We start from the raw sequence: 16,524 nt of genomic DNA on the forward strand, positions 1-16,524 counted from the left end.
CTCCCAGGCCCTTTAGCTGGATCCAATAACTCCCACAAAGGCACTTTTGTCTGTGGATGGACAAATTGTTGCTGTTGAAGGAGGCACATAAATGAGAAATGTTTTATTCAGCCATCATGTTGATATTACTCCTTCACATTAAATTTTTAACAGTGGCTATTTGAAGAGAAAAGTAGGAATGAGATTGAAGTAGAGGATAGAAGAAAATAGGGGTAGAGAGAAATGAAAGGAGAGTTTTAATGTTTAGTATATATACACGTATGTGACAGTTGGACTTGTTAGCACAGCATATATTCATTTATCTCTCATGAAATTTTACAAAAGGAAAGATCTTAGAGAGTTCCATGCATTGTCCCCAAATAGTAGTGCTCAGAAAAAGTTGATAGCTGTCTTATTGAAATCATAGCCATTACACATTTCTAACTCTGTCATAACAAGCAGAATTTTAATTAATACTCCATTCTTCTCCCACTGTTTACTTTATCCAAGAAAATCAGAGTATTTATTCCTGAGGTTAAAAAAAAAGAAAAAAATAATGACATATAACAGACTGGAAAGAAGTTAATGCAAGTACCTTTTGAGAATCCTTATTAAAAACCATGCTACCAAATGCTTAACTGAAGCTCCCATAAGCTTTCATTTTTTTCCTCATAGAAAGGAGTTACGCAATACTTTTCTAAGCTAATAGGAATTACCACTATATGTGTAGTTTTAAAAGTATTTTTTCAAAATCCAGCAAATTTGGGCCTCCCTGATGGCTCAAGAGGTTAAGACTAATCACTATAAAGCTATCTGCAGCCACTGCAGCAAGAGTTTGAGCCCCAGCCTGGGAGCTACCCCACAAGGTGCAGCAGGCCTCTTCTGTCTCACCCAAAGCTCCCCTCAGCAGTGTATTTCAGTTAATTCACCTGTTTTACTCCCCACTGTCTCTGGTGAAGCCTCTTACTCCCCACACCTCTGGCCTACACCCCAGCTCTTGTATGTATAAATAAATCTTTTTTTTTTTAAATCCAGCAAATTTACACATAAGATTTTTCCTTGTTCTATACAAATAATCAAAAGTAAATGATAAATTGGGCTTCCCTGGTGGCGCAGCGGTTGAGCGCTGGGTTGCGAAGCTGCTCGCGGCCTCTGACGCGTCAGTTCGATCCCCGGCTGCTCCCCGGCCACTGGAGGAGGGTCCCACATGGCGCGCAGACCTCTCCTGCCGCCCGCTGCTCCCCTCAGCAGTGTACTTCGGTCCTTCTGCCTGTTCTGCTCCCCGCTCTGGCTCTGGTGAATTCTCTCACCCTCCCGCGCTTCTGACTGTACCCAGTGCTTGTATAAACAAACAAACAAATAAATAAATAAAATAAAACATGCCTCTATTTAAAAAAAAAAGTAAATGATAAATTATGTTTTTAAAAAATATAGCCATACTATAAATACTCTAAGTCCATGATGCAAATGATTCATTTACAGTACAACCACAACTTCGGCAATAATAAGGAAAATTTAAACTCAATAAAATATCGAGCTTAAAATACAACCCCGTCCATTTTCAGAGGCTTCATTATGAAGAGTTTTAGTATCTAGGATAAAATAAATATTCTAAATTCTGGTTCTGCTCTTTCCTCATTAGCACTTTTGAGGATGAAAAGAGGAAGAGAAAGAATATGAATTCAGTCAATTGCAACTTATTCCTATCTCTGATAAAAAATTTGAAGAGTAAACTCAGGTATTAGCCAAAACAAGATATGGATTCACTATGTTTAACTTATCATTATGTATGACTAGAGGTAGACTATATTTTAAAAAAGAAAGAATTCCTTATTGATAAAAGCAACTGAGAATATAATTACTTTTACCTAAAAATAACAGTCATAATACACAAATATAATGCTAATCCATATTCATTCACACACATATACTTTTATTTACAGGCAAAAATGATACTCACTAGCACACACCAGTGTGGTATGACTGACAATTCAGTCCCATTATCTGTTCTGATTGGTCTGTCAGTGCTGTACCACTAAAGAGTGTGATTGATCGGGCCTCCCCTGGTGGCGCAGGTGGTTGAGCGCAGTGGTGTAGGCTGTCCGCAGCCTCTGCAGCACTGGTTCGATCCCAGCCAGCCAGCAAAGGTCCCACAAGGCACGGCAGACCTTTCCTATCTCACCCGCTGCTTCCCTCAGCAGTGTATTTCAGTCAGTCTGCCTGTTCTGCTCCCCACTCTGTCTCTGGTGAATCCTGTCACCCTCCCATGAATCTGGCCTGTACCCCGGTTCTTGTATAAATAAATAAATCTTTTTTTTTTAAAGTATGATTGATCATCCTTATTTACAGGCACTACAAAATTATAAAATGTTTAACATGGATAATCCTCTGTTTTCATTCTGTCTTCCACATACACAAAGACTCTTCCAAATTGGCTCTCTTAACCTCTGGCTACACCTTAGAGTGTAGTCCCTTTCTTACTACCTTGATATTTTTCTCCTCAAAAAGACTTTCTAGGGCCTCCTGGTGGTGCAGGCAGTTGAATGCAGCGCTGTGAAGCTGTCCACAGCCTCTGAAGTGCCAGTTCTATCCCTGCTGGCAGTGGAGATACTCACAACATGAGCAGACCTCTTCTGTCTCGCCTGCTGCTCTCCTTAGCAGTGTATTTCTGTCAGTCTGCCTGTTCTATTCCCCACTCTGTCTCTGGTGGATCCTCTCACCCTCCCACACATCTGGCCTATACCTCAGTTCTTGTATAAATAAATAAATTTTTTTAAAAAAGGACTTTCTATACATTCCTTGCCTTTATATTTCAGCTTTCACTATTCATTTGTTTAATTCCATGTGAGGTGCTTCTCTCACATATATTGAAACTATTTTTAGCTTTCTTCCTCTCCCCTCCTATCCTCCCTTCTAAGCCTTGTCAGATCTTCTCAGGGAAATCTCCACTCTATTCCAATTGGAACAAAAACAAAATCAATAAGCATGACTATTAAACCAAAAGTGATGGGAGTGACACATCCAAATAAGGTGACAGCATACAAAAGTTCTAGTCATCAACTCCTGAACATCAACTTTTGAATTGACAAAGAAGTCAATTCAGAATTCACATAAATTTCCATTTCATTCAGTGATCCTTCATAACAGCTAGCATTACAGAAGGTAGAAAATTTATTAAAAATTTTTGGGTTTTATTTCACTTAATACATTGCTCTTTTATACAGTTTTTAGCCTTGTAATCCCCAACATACAGTCATTCCTTAGTCTATATTGTAGTATATTTTTTTCCTATAATTATTTATTGGTATCTCTATTTCCTCTACTAGAACACACTGATTTCCTTGATGGCTACATTCATTTCAGGACAATATTCATCATTGTAACCCCAGTGGCTAAGCACTTAATAAATGAATATTGCTTTCTTCTATGCTATCTTACAAAGATATAATATTTGAGCTACCGGGGCAAATGAGCTTTCATAAACTAGCTAGTCTAGGACCTTAACACCATATTTAGAACACTGTCAGCGGTGGGGCAGGAATCTATCATAATTCACAAGAAATAATTTATTTTAAACTTCTAAAACTGAATTTATAGCAAAATAAAGGCCCCGTAAATTTTTTAGTCCAATCCCATCATTTATAGATTCTTATTTATTTTTTATTTAATATTTTTAAAGATTTATTTTATTTATTTATACAAGCACTGGATACAGTCAGAAGTGTGGGAGGGTGAGAGAATTCACCAGAGTCAAAGAGGAGAGCAGAGCAGGTAGACTGATGAAGTACACTGCTGAGGGGAGCAGTGGGCAGCAGGGGAGATCTGTGCGCCATGTGGGACCCTCGCCCAGTGGCCGGGGATCGAACCGGCGCTGCAGAGGCTGCAGGCAGCTTCGCAACCCAGTGCTCAACCGCTGCACCACTGGGGAGACCCCATTTATAGATTTTTTAAAAGTATACTAAAGCAAAATCAAGAGACTTGCCCAAAGTCAGCAAAAGAGCCAGGCTCACAAATAGTTGCCTTCTTAATTCATTGATTTTTCTGCTATATCATGGAAACCACATAAATATCTATGATATGACTGTGTGGTTTCTTCTACTTTAAGAATTTTAAAGATTTAAGTTAATTTCAACATTATATCAGGGTTTATTTAATTAATCAACTCTATCTTTATAATATTTGAATTCTAGCCATCATTATTCATTATTGCCTGGACAATATATGAAAAAGACTTCCATGTCTTTAGAGATAACTTACAAATTCACATTTTATAAAAACCAAAACAAGTTGGACACTGACTACTGATAGTAAGGGTAACTTCTGATTAAATATTAAGAACTTCCTATAGATTCTACATTACATTCTTATTAAATTTATATGTTTGTGTATATGTATTCAGAGCACAATGTATTCAGACAATGTCTCAGTGATCTATGCATACTTTTTAACACCAACTTAAAATGGGAAGTGTAGATACGGTCAGTAGTAAATGAGTACACAAAGTATTTCGTAGCACATAACCCTAATATACTATAGCTTCCAGAAAGAGAAGAACTAAATTCATTATAGCAGAAAAAGATTTTTGGATACCTGGAGGCCTCAAAAACTTGGCCAAACTATTGTTCACTGTGCACACAGTTTGTGTCTTCATGCTCAGATGTTGTTGAAACAGCAGACTTAAAAGAAATAATGTCAATGAATCCTACCAAGCACTATACATGACCTCTGGGGTAATTAGCAATCATTCAAAAGCAACAAGACTAAAATGTTCTATTCTTTATTACTGTCAGCTCTTATCTTGATCAGCATTTTAATAAAGATGGTTCGTTTCTAAGACAGTTTCATGAATCAGTCATAATTACATTCTGACATGCAGTGAATAGTAAAGCAAAACTAAATATCACTTCATCAACCTTTCTAACCTTTATGCAAGTATTAACTGTAAATAATTTTTACACAATCCTACAACAGAAAATCTGCATATTTCTTAGCTTTGTACATACTTTACCCCAAATGAATTTCCTGTGACCTATACCTGAAAAACACAATCAGCCATAATTATCCAGTTTTGTGAGATGTTCAGGTGTTGCCTTTCAGAGTTCAAATCAACTTCAAGTATAAAAGGCTACTTTATTCTACAAATGGCACAATATGCAAAATGGGTTAAGTAGCCAAAAGCATCTCAGAGCATTGTGGCTTGAAAGAAGTCTATCCAGAATCAAAACGTCAGAACAAAAATACACTAAAGCAAAGTGACACTTATAAAAATAGATTCATAGATTACACATTAAGGAATGGATCACTGATGACTACTGCAGTAAGTCTTATAATTAAAATATTTTAAAATAAGATATTAATTAGAAGAAAATCTGCACACATACGTATCTAAAGGAAAGGTTTTTTTTTTTTAATGTAATTCCAAAATAGCTGATGGAAGAGGTTGAACATTTATCAGAATATAAAACTTACCTAGAGATACTATTCTGATGTTGAGGATAATGTGTAAACTGTTTCAACTTCCCCTCAAAATACATGATTTATTTATAGTTCTGAAAGAAATAATTTCTTTTTGCCAAGAGTTAATTAAAAAAAACTTTGATAGTCAAAATGAACATAATTCAACTACCAGAATAAAGTGACTCTGCATTTAGATGATTTATTATTTCAGGTCTCAGAATATGTTAAAATAAATGCAATGCTTTGTCAAGAATAATTTGTCTTCCCAGTGATGGATATAGAATATCCAGATAGCTAGGTTCCCAAACCTATAGTTACACCAGGTTTCTCAAATGAGGAAGTTTGCAGTAAATCTACTGAATAATACATTTTTACCCAATTTTTTAAGTAAACTTATTCCATTCTTTAAATGAAACAGGAATATACTTATTTTATTTGTGTAATTTCAATTTGAAAAATAAATTCTTTCAAAAAACAATCTAAAATCTTCCCCTATATGTTTATACATTTTATTATAAAACAAACTTCCTAGAATCATACTTACCTAAGGCAAAAAGGAATATAGCATGCATCTTTTTGGGGGTTAAAAACACAAAAACATATGTTTTTCATGTGATCATTTTTGTTTAATTCTTCTACTTAGTTTTCTGGATCATTATTCCCCTTTCTTTTTGAGGTGCAAGCAATGAAGGGAAAAGAAATATTAATTTAAGAAAACAGATTTCCCAAAAAGAAAAAAAAAATGTGATTAAGATTTAAACAAAAGCTAAAGATGGCTTCCTCTGAGCCCTGATGAGGTCCACTACCTCATTACTAACAACTGAAAACTTGTGATGCATTTTGTTTCAAGAGAATCCAAAAGTCCTTGCTATGAAGCAGACAGGGGGTGCAGAGTCCATTCACTCTTTCTGTATCACGACTATTATGTAAGAAGTATAAAACACTGCCTTTATGCTGCCAAGCCACAATGACTCTTCCTACATCAAAGGATTTTCACCACTAGGGTTTTTTCTTCAAAATTTATTCAAGCTAAGGGCAGAGAGACAACAATTCATACACGCTAATTACGTCTAATTATCTATTCCCTTTTCTGACCAGCTTCGGCCAGTGTTATTTGCTATCTGGGTTTCTCACAACCTCCCTTTGCCCTGTCCACCCAGCCCAACAGTGAAGGCTTTGAAGAAAACAGTTGTGGCTTTTAGAGTTTTTTTCAAAATAGAGTTCAAGCAAATTAAATAATTATTCTGTTAGTTTTGACACATTTATGCGTTAAATATGAGGACCTCTTGGTTAATTTGGCAAATTCCTCACATCTCTTCATGGTTGGAATCATAGTAACACCCTCTCTTACAGGAGCTTCTCCTCATGTTTTCTTTTCATGATCTAAATGAAATGTTTATTGGATTAAAGTTCTTCTCTGCAGACCTCCATGGTGGCCTATGACAAAGAGCTTAAAAGTTCTATTAATTGGCTTGAGTTTGCAGGGAGGGGAAAGAGAGAATTTTATTTCACATTACATCACTAGCCAAGAAAATTGCCACATGTAATTAAACTAATTTATCTCATGAGTCAAAGAAGCAACTAATTCATATTTAAGACACACTTCCTTTAAACCATTTTTGTCAAAGAATTGATTTCCTATAATTTAATCAAAAATAACTATTATTCTAAAAGGAGAGAATTCAAGACCTAAAAGTACATACTTCACATATAAGCAGTAGTTTGCTGTGTGATATTAGATACAAATATATAATTTACATATTTCATGGGAAATCTTTATTTTCATTTTATATAAGACAATTACAGAAAATATTATTTTAAAAGGCTTACACCCCAAATTATTTTTCTATTTGTAGGCCTCAATGAATGCAAGGTATATATGCTGGTGTAAGAATGGACAAAAATTACATTTTCAATTCATATCGCAACAATTTTTATTCTAGATATTTATTAATTTCAAGGACACAGCACAAATAAAGTTTAATACCTGTTACTATAACAGATTTTCTTAAATGTATTTTCTCAAACATATGTGTAATAGGTTAGTTTATAAAAATATCTGAGATAGATTTCCTTAATTTATTTAACCTAAAACTTGATAATTACAGAAATATTTTATAAGTCAAATAACAATTTTCGTATCTTAAAATATAAAATACTAAAATTCACATGAATCCTTTTTGTGTGGTTTGTGGAGGAAAGCCACAACTCTTTTCAATTCAGGAGTCCAGTTTACTACTTTTGTTCTATCTTTTGTTTTTTTTCACTCTTAAGCATTAAAAAGCCAACTCATAAGTAAAGACATTATCACACTAACAAAGGGTTAATCCCTGCTAGGCTGACTCAGGTGACAACACAGTGGCGATCAGGGGGGTTGACACTAACCTCAAAGGCTGATTTTGATTATTTAGTCCTGTGAAAGCTCTAGTATTGAAAGTTTCAATGAACAAACTGACAAATCAATTTCACCAGTGAATTGAAAATTGTGGCAGGAAAAAATGTTAAATATACATTTAGCAAGTTTATAAATCCTAATACAGCTGGCTGGACAAAGTCAGAATGTTGAATCATTTTATCTAAGAGTTATAAACAATTTTTCTGAAGTTAATGATAGAGATCACATCATCAGAAGAGTTCTCAAAGAGTTCATTATAGGTATGAAATTCCTTGGAAAAATTCATCAGAAAACAAAAACACAAAGGCTAATACATAGCTTTATTTTTTTTTTAAGTTTTAGGTAAAGGATGTAGACCAATTGAGAACCACTAACCACCAAGGAGAAGACCATGTCATTACCTGAACATCAAAAAAATACTATAAAAATAGTAATAATAATAACAGCAAAACTATTACCACCTTAGATTATAAAGTATTTTTATGGGCTGCATATTTAAGCCCAACAAATGTTTAACCGAATCAGGTTAGGATATTTCCAAATGGACAACTCTTTCTCAAGAAAAGAAAATTCATATTTATAAGCATTAATGCTAGTAACTTATTTTTCTCTAATTTTATCAGAGAACATTCATCAAAGAGAAAATTATATTGTAGAATGCCTTAGTTATTTTTAACCAGACTTCAGTAATTTACTAATCACCTAACACATTTAATCTTAAACAGATATTTTTAAAACTGAAAAAGATAATTTGGTAAAATGTCATTGTGAATGAGTGTTAAAGTGTTATAATACTGATAACAGAATCTATCACTCTGTAGCCAAACACTACCTACAATATTTCACAGGAACATTTCCCATGAGGGGGGTGGGGGAAGTATTTTAGATTTGTCCACACTGTTAAACTGATTAAGAAATATCATAAAAGGAAAGTTAACATAATTCACACAAATTTTTTATATCTCTAAATGTTATTAAGAGCACTTATTTATTTCAGGACTCATTATGTAACGAATCAAAGTAGTTTATGAAAGTGTAAGTGAAGAAGTATATATTTTATGCAAATATAAAACACCTCATCTCTGCCCCAGCCTCGACTTTACAATCATGCATTGTTGGAACTTGATCAGATGAGAAAGCAATTTATCAAGAAGCAAATAATAGTAGTTCAGTTGAAAGAAATAAGTCAGACAGAAAAACCAATACTGCATGATCTCAAATACATGTGGGCTCTAAAGAATCCAAACTCATAGATATGGAGACTAAATTGGTGGTTGCCAAAGGCAGAGAAGATATGGGGTGGGTAAAATGGGTCAAGGTGGTCAAAAGGTACAAACCTGAAGTTAAAAAATAAATAATGACATGCATAACCAACGCTCATATTTGTCATTATTGAATTATTTGAAAATGATACTGGTCCACACTTGAGTCTATTGATTCATTAAGCTTTCTCCCTTTTATCAATCATTTATCCAGCAAGTTCTTAAAATGCTACTTTCTCCAATATCTACAAGTGAATCTGTGCTGACACATGATTGCCAACACAGAAAACAAGTAATAGTTTATAGGGAAAAAGCGCTATTTACACATATTCTTAAACAGTTGTCTGTCTCTCTGTCCTTTGTAAGTCAAATAAATCAGGGGTCAGGAAACGTTCTGTAAAGAACCAGATTGTAAATAAAGTCTCTGCTGCAGTTACTCAGTTCTGCCACTGTGGTATGAAAATAGCTGTGGACAATAAAGAAACAAATGAACATGAAGTTTTTCACTATAACTTTATTTACAAAAACAGAAGGCAGGCCTGATTTGGCTACGGCTATGGTTTATAAACACTTGGTATAGATATCACAGTCTATTTTAAAATACTGCAGAAAAGAGATGAAGAAATATATTTAATTTTATAGAATGGTGCTATGTAGGTACCAATAAATACTTTCACAATTATGTGTATTCATATACATTAGAAGAATTACCTAAGTTTTATTAAAATCCCAAAAAGAGTCTTCAAGAATAAATCAGTAAAATCATAACATTGTCATATGGTTAGCAAGAAGTTTCAAATTTGAAGCAGGCACAATAATCAGAATGAATCATCTTTTTTTATATAAATAAGGGAATGTTGATTATCAAAATGATTTTTTAATGATATACAATACAAAACATATGCTACTTTTATTTGGAATAGGGTCAGGAAGAAGATCTGAGTTTCAAACAAACCCCAACTAAACTGAAGAATAGCAGCAGTTAATACTTTGTGAAATCTCAATGACGATTAATAATGAAATTTTCAATCTAAAATTCTGATGTTGGGCCTCCCTGGTGGCGCAAGGGTTAAGACACAACCTATGAAGCAATCCACAGCCATTACAGCATGAGTTCGATTTCCGGCCAGCCAGGGAGCAAGCCACATGGAGAAACAGACTTCTCCTGACTCACCCACTGCTCCCCTCAACAACATATTTCAGTCAGCCTGCCTGTTCTGCTCCCCACTCTGTCTCTGGTGAATCCTCTCACTCCCCGCATCTCTGAGCTGTACCCTAGCTCTTGTATGCATAAATAAATAAATCTTTAAAAAAAAATAAAATTCTGATGTTTCCATGTCTTTCCCCTGAGTTTTTCCCCTCCATGATAAATGTCCTTTCCCACTTTGTCCACTAAGTCTTAATTTCAGCATCATCTTTGGAAACACTCCTGACACAGGCCATCTCACTTTCAAGTTGTTATGTGTACTGGGGCCACTTCTCACAGACTAGTATTCTTCAGTCACTGAATTATAGACATTCTCACATGATTTGAAAAAAAGGTGCATTCCTTAACTGATAGGCCAGGATAAGACAATATTTAATCAGATACAAAGACTACCATCAATGGTGTCATACTGTCATATCGCCAATGAAAACAATAAAAACTGGTGGAGGGAATATCTCTGGGTTATCAACTTACCAAAAGAAAATCCCATTTTCTTCTTTCTAATTTTGACTGATGGTATAAAATCTTACAATTTTTTCAGGAAGCTTCATGAGGGCTTGAATTCCTATAACATCCAAAAATGTTTATCTGCGGACTTAGATGTTCATAACAGCTAGCTGATTAAAGGGCATTACCCTTTTTTAAGAAACTATACTAGGGCTTCAGCGCCGGTTTCATCCCCGGCCGCAGGCGAGGATCCCACATGGTGCTCAGACCTCTCCTGCCGTGTCCACTGCTCCCTTCAGCAGTGTACTTCGTCGCTCTGCCTGTTCTGTTCCCTGCTCTGGCTCTGGTGAATTCTCTCACCCTCCCGAGCTTCTGACTGTACCCAGTGCTTGTATAAATAAATAAATAAATAAATAAATAAATAAATAAATAAATAAATAAATCAATCTTTAAAAAAAAAAAGAAACTATACTATACCTCTCACGTGACTGTATCATCATTTAACTAATGTGGGAGGAAAAGATATGCCTATCAGTGGTTTTTTACAGTTATCCTATTTATATTTCTGCATCTAATGAAAACTACATCTCTGAGTTACCAAATCACACACACAAAAAAATTCCTATTTTCTCTTCTTCTTTCTAATTTTGACCGATGGTGTAAAATCTTATAATTTGTTCAGAAACTTTCATGAGGTCTTTTAATTCCTACAATATTCAAAAATACTTATCTGTGGACTTAAACGTTCATAACAGCTAGCTGATAAAAGGGCATATCTTTTTTTAAAAAAATTTTAATACAGTAAAATCTAGTCTTTTCTAATATCTACCTAATACAAACAAGTCTCAGTCCAGATTGATATTTTTCCCATTGAATTTTCTTCTATGTAAACTGTAGGATTCTTTTTGTCCTTGAATTTCAGTTATGTACCATGATATTCTTCTATTTTATCTTTATGGTCTCTTTTTTTAGAAAGAGGAACGACTTGAATATTCAATCTCTGCTGTCTGATTTCCATACCTAGCACCTTTTCTGTAACAGTTTTTCTCTCTCACTATTTTAGCTTCATTTTGTGTGATATTTTTCATAGTCTAGTCCCTTTACCATTGATGTTATATTCAGAAGTGTTGATTCTTTAACTTGTTTTTTTCTAAGATGCTCTTCACATTTTTAATGGGTCTACTGGAGGTCTGTTTTCTTAGCTCTATCTGCTCACTTTTTATCTAACCTTCTGGCTATTTCTTCTCTGATCTCTTATTTCATCTGTACAATAACTTCTTTTATTTCTCTTAAGATATAGAAAAGCTTTATCAAAAAAATCTCCAGTAATTCTTCTTCCCAAATATATCCTTCATGTGCTTTTATTTGTTAGTTCAGGTCTCTCTCTCGCTCTCTCATCTAATCCTGCTGCTTCCTGCCTATCATTCCATTTCTTTTAATAAACGCTTCTAAGTAGGATCCATGTTCAATCCATTTTGCGTTTTGTAAACATTTCAGTTTTTAATACAGGCAATGCTATTCAGGTCTGCTGTTTTCCTAAGAAGAGGCAAAGAAATGGCTTTTACTATAAGAATAATTGTCCCAGAAATTTTATAACAGCCTAAAACAGGAGGTTTTAATCATCAATAATCTTACTATTCAAAAATAAGTTCTATTTACATTCTGGGATACTTACTTCCAGTTTTTTTTCTAAGCGTGTGTATTATTTCTGCAATTGAGAGAATAATATACTCTTACATTACAGTTTTTTCACTCACATTGTCAGTGAGCATAACTTTTCCTATCACTTTTTGAAAGTATGTACCAAATAGCTATACTGTACCCCTCATGTGACTGTACTATCGTCTGTTTAACTAAATGTGTGAGGAAAAGATATGCCCATCAGTGGTTTTTAACAGTTATCCTATTTATATTTCTGCATAGAAAAATTTATCTCTGAGTTAACAAATTACAAAAAAATAAAAACAATAACCTATTTCCTTCTTCTTTATAATTAAACTGATGTGCTTGGCCAAGGCAAAGTAGCTAGAACTCAATTTTGCTTTCCTACCATAAATCACTATAAAACACTGGATTAAATATATGAAGCATCTGATATCTGACATAACACAATGAATAGCAAAGGATAACAATCCCTGAGATGCAGGAAATAAATCAGGCAAGCAAACACTACAATTTTCCCTGACTTTCGATCTAGAGGCAATTTCTAGATTGCATCGTTGAAGAGAGTCTTGAAGAGAATGACCAGAGTTTTAGAAAACTGAGGAAATTGGAACTTGCATGGCAGAGTTCAGCATATGAGGCAGGCAGTAATGCAAAGAAAGGGTCCCAGATATCTGTAAGAGAATGTCTTTAATCTTTGGATGAGTATTAAATTGCTTAAGCATAGAGTGAAACTCCATAAGACTGGCCCAAAAATAATTCACACAAAGCTGGGAGATATAAGTATTCTAAACAGCCAAAATAGAAAGACTTCAATGAACATAAAGGGAATTCAGTAGCAAGTGTAGAAGGGTCACACCAAGCAGGACCAAAAAAGTAAAGGCTATTCTAGAAACCCTCACAAAACATGAAAATGCCTCAAAAGAATCAAGATGACCTGCAAGAAATGTAATCACTTGCCAAATAAAATTCAACAACCTTAAAAGAAGTCAGAGATTAACTTAAGGTAATAAGTACAATGTCTAGTTTCCAATCACAATCCAATCACAAATTACTAGCTTGCAAAGAAGCAGGAAAACAGGAAGCACAAAGGGTGGGGAAGAAGGGGAGGGGAAGGAATCTGACTATAGAATTAAAACCATAAGTAACAAAGATGATGGAATTAGCAGACAAAGACTTATAATAAACTTGATTTATAATAAACTGGGAAGAGAGCATAGACCTAACTGTTCCCTATCTTTTCCCTATTCTTCCTGCTACATACAATTGAGAATCCTGGAAATTATATGTAAAACAAATCTAAGAAGACACTGAAGAGTGGGGAAAAGAAGAACAGCTAGGGATTTGAGGGACAACAGAATGGTAAATTCTCTGCTTTTTTTTTTGACTCACATTTTCCAGACTTGGAGCTGGAAAAATCAGCAAGCCAGAAATACCGATGTACATAGATGAATGGAGGCCTCCCAACTTTAAAAATAGTGGAAAATATATGTAAGGAAATGGGGGTTGGTAGGCTTTGTTTAGTTTTACTTTGCTTTGTCTCAAGGGATATACTCTAGGAAGGCTTTCTAGAGGAAATGTACCGGAATATTTTTATTTCCTTTCTAGTCCTGTGACTTTTCTTCTTTCATATTTTAAAAATTATAGTAATCATAAAATTTTATCATTTAAACCATTTTAAGTGTACAATTCAATGACATTAATTACATCATGATGTTATGCAACCCATTACCACTATTTCCAAAACTTTTTTTGTCATCCGAAACAGAGACTCTAAAACAATATAACTGGCCACTTCATCCAGCCCCTGGTAACCTCTATTTTATTGTTTCTATGAATTTGCCTTTTCTAGGTACCTCATATAAGTGAAATAATATAATTTTTGTCCTTTTGTGTCTGTTTATCTCACTGAGCTTATTTTCAAGGTCCATTCGAAATGGGGCATATGCAAAAATTTCATTCCATTTTATAGCAGAACAATATTGCATTGTATGAGCATGCCACATTTTTGTTTTTTAACAGCTTAATAGTCCTCATCATTCCTACTACCTTGTAAAATTATTTACAAAGAACTTAGGTACCTAAGTTTTTGCTATCTTGCAATATTCCAAGCAACGAATCATAAGTTATTGTAGTGAATTACAAACTTATTATCAGTTGGCTTATAGAAAAGAACACAAAGGAAAAAATGGATTTTAAACTGTACTTCACCCCTAAATAAATTTCTCTGTTTATTAAACTAAGATTCTCCATTTGTTTTAAGATTGACTTGTGCTTAGTTGGACCAAAGTGAAATAGTAATTCTCACTAGTATACATGGATAAGCAAGTGTTGTTTTTTTGTTGTTATTTTACTGTATTAATTTTTCTTATTGAGGGCCTCCCTGCTGGCACAGGCAGTTGAGCACAGCACTGTGAAGCTGTCCACAGTCTCTGTAGTGTGGGTTCGATCCCGGCGGATGGATGAGATTCCCACATGGCGCTGCAGGCCTCTCCTGTCTGGCCCACTGCTCCCCTCAACAGTGCATTTCGTCAGTCTGCCTGTTTTGTTCTCCACTCTGTCTCTGGTGAATCCTCTCACCCTCCCGCGCATCTGGCCTATGCCCCGGTTCTTGTATAAATAAATCTTTTAAAAAAATTTTTTTTTCTTATTGAGATAACATTGTTTTACATCACTGTGTATGTTCAGAGGTATAGGATCACACCCCCTCAGAGTGTGTTACCACAACACACCCACCATCTAGGGACTCACAGTCCTCCACCATGGTCCACTGGGCCCTTTTAAGTTAATATGAAACATTTCCTTACAAGAGAAACTCATGGCCCCCAACAAAGCTCCTCAGAAACCAGCTCTATTGATTATTTCATTGTCTGATGCTTTGTTATATAAGAAAAGTCATTTTGAATAAATGAGACATCTTAGATCTTTTCTCATCCAATCTGGCATTTAGTTGCCCTGGCACTTTAGAGGTCATATTCAATTTTAAATTATGCTATTATTTATCTCAGTTCTTGTTCGATTTCAAACAGATTATTCATCTTTTCTGGGTGTCCTTCCTCTTCAAATACATTAAGGGTGGGGAAGGGAACTAAAATCAGTCTGGCCAATTTAGTTCTTCATTAATAATGCTATTATGTATTAAAATATGAAAAATTAGTGGCCAAGAAATAAGGTTTGGGTTTTTAAGTACAACTACAAAGTTCCCCACAAACCTTTTAGTTAGTTTCATTTTGTGAGCCTTCTCTCTTTATATTTTGTATATATTATACTATATGAAGATACTATTTTTAGTACCTATTTTTCTTAGCTTCCCTGTTTATATTTGGGGGTCTATATACACCATATTACTTTAGAGTGGAGAAAACACTGCAAATTTACTTTCTTCCTAATGCAAAACATGAATATAAAAGGGGAAAAAAGTACTAACAGCATAAGTCTTGAAGAAGTACTTTTCCCTACATCTATAAATATCTCAGAGAAATTAAAATCCTCTGGGAACCTAAAATTGGTCAAGAAAACAGATGTTTGAATTATCCTAAGTATAGCACAGGAAATAAAGTTTGGCACCAACAACAATTCCAACTAAACTATATTTCAAAATGATTGTCTGACTATGTCTTTAGATATTTGAAGATAAAACGTTTTTACTTCTAGATAAGAATTAAGGTTTAAGGTTTGTTTTATTTAAATTCAGCTATGTTGTTAAGGACTGGGAAAAATTATGTACTGATGAATAATGGAAATTATGTTTGGGCACATAATTATACTTCTTTTTGATAATTATTAGATTTTGCTTTATGTTATAGGTATTAGTTCACATATTATATGACTGATAAATGATTTACAAGCAAGAAACTTGGCCTATTTCATGATTATTTTATTTAATATGCCTAATGTAGCACTTCTCACATAGTAGGTTCTCAATAAATATTAGTACAATGTAAAATTACTGAATAATTATGTAAAAATTACTTAAAATTAACATGGAAAAAGGAGACAATTTTATTCTTTTTTTTTTAAGTGTTTTATTTATTTATTTTTTAAGATTTATTTATTTATTTATTTATACAAGCACTGGGTACTGTCAGAAGCGCAGGAAGGTGAGAGAATTCACC

At 34.2% G+C, this 16,524-nt stretch overlaps 1 protein-coding gene across 2 annotated transcripts in view; it reads right to left on the reverse strand.

Moving 5' to 3' along the window:
- Positions 1 to 16,524, reverse strand: part of AFG1L (AFG1 like ATPase) — a gene marked incomplete at both ends in the record, with an annotated part of 132,534 nt that overhangs the window by 60,626 nt on the left and 55,384 nt on the right. The gene's annotated exons all lie outside the window — the stretch shown is intronic.

Source organism: Talpa europaea, assembly GCF_964194135.1.
Source record: "Talpa europaea genome assembly, chromosome: 2".
Classification (NCBI taxonomy): Eukaryota; Metazoa; Chordata; class Mammalia; order Eulipotyphla; family Talpidae; genus Talpa; species Talpa europaea.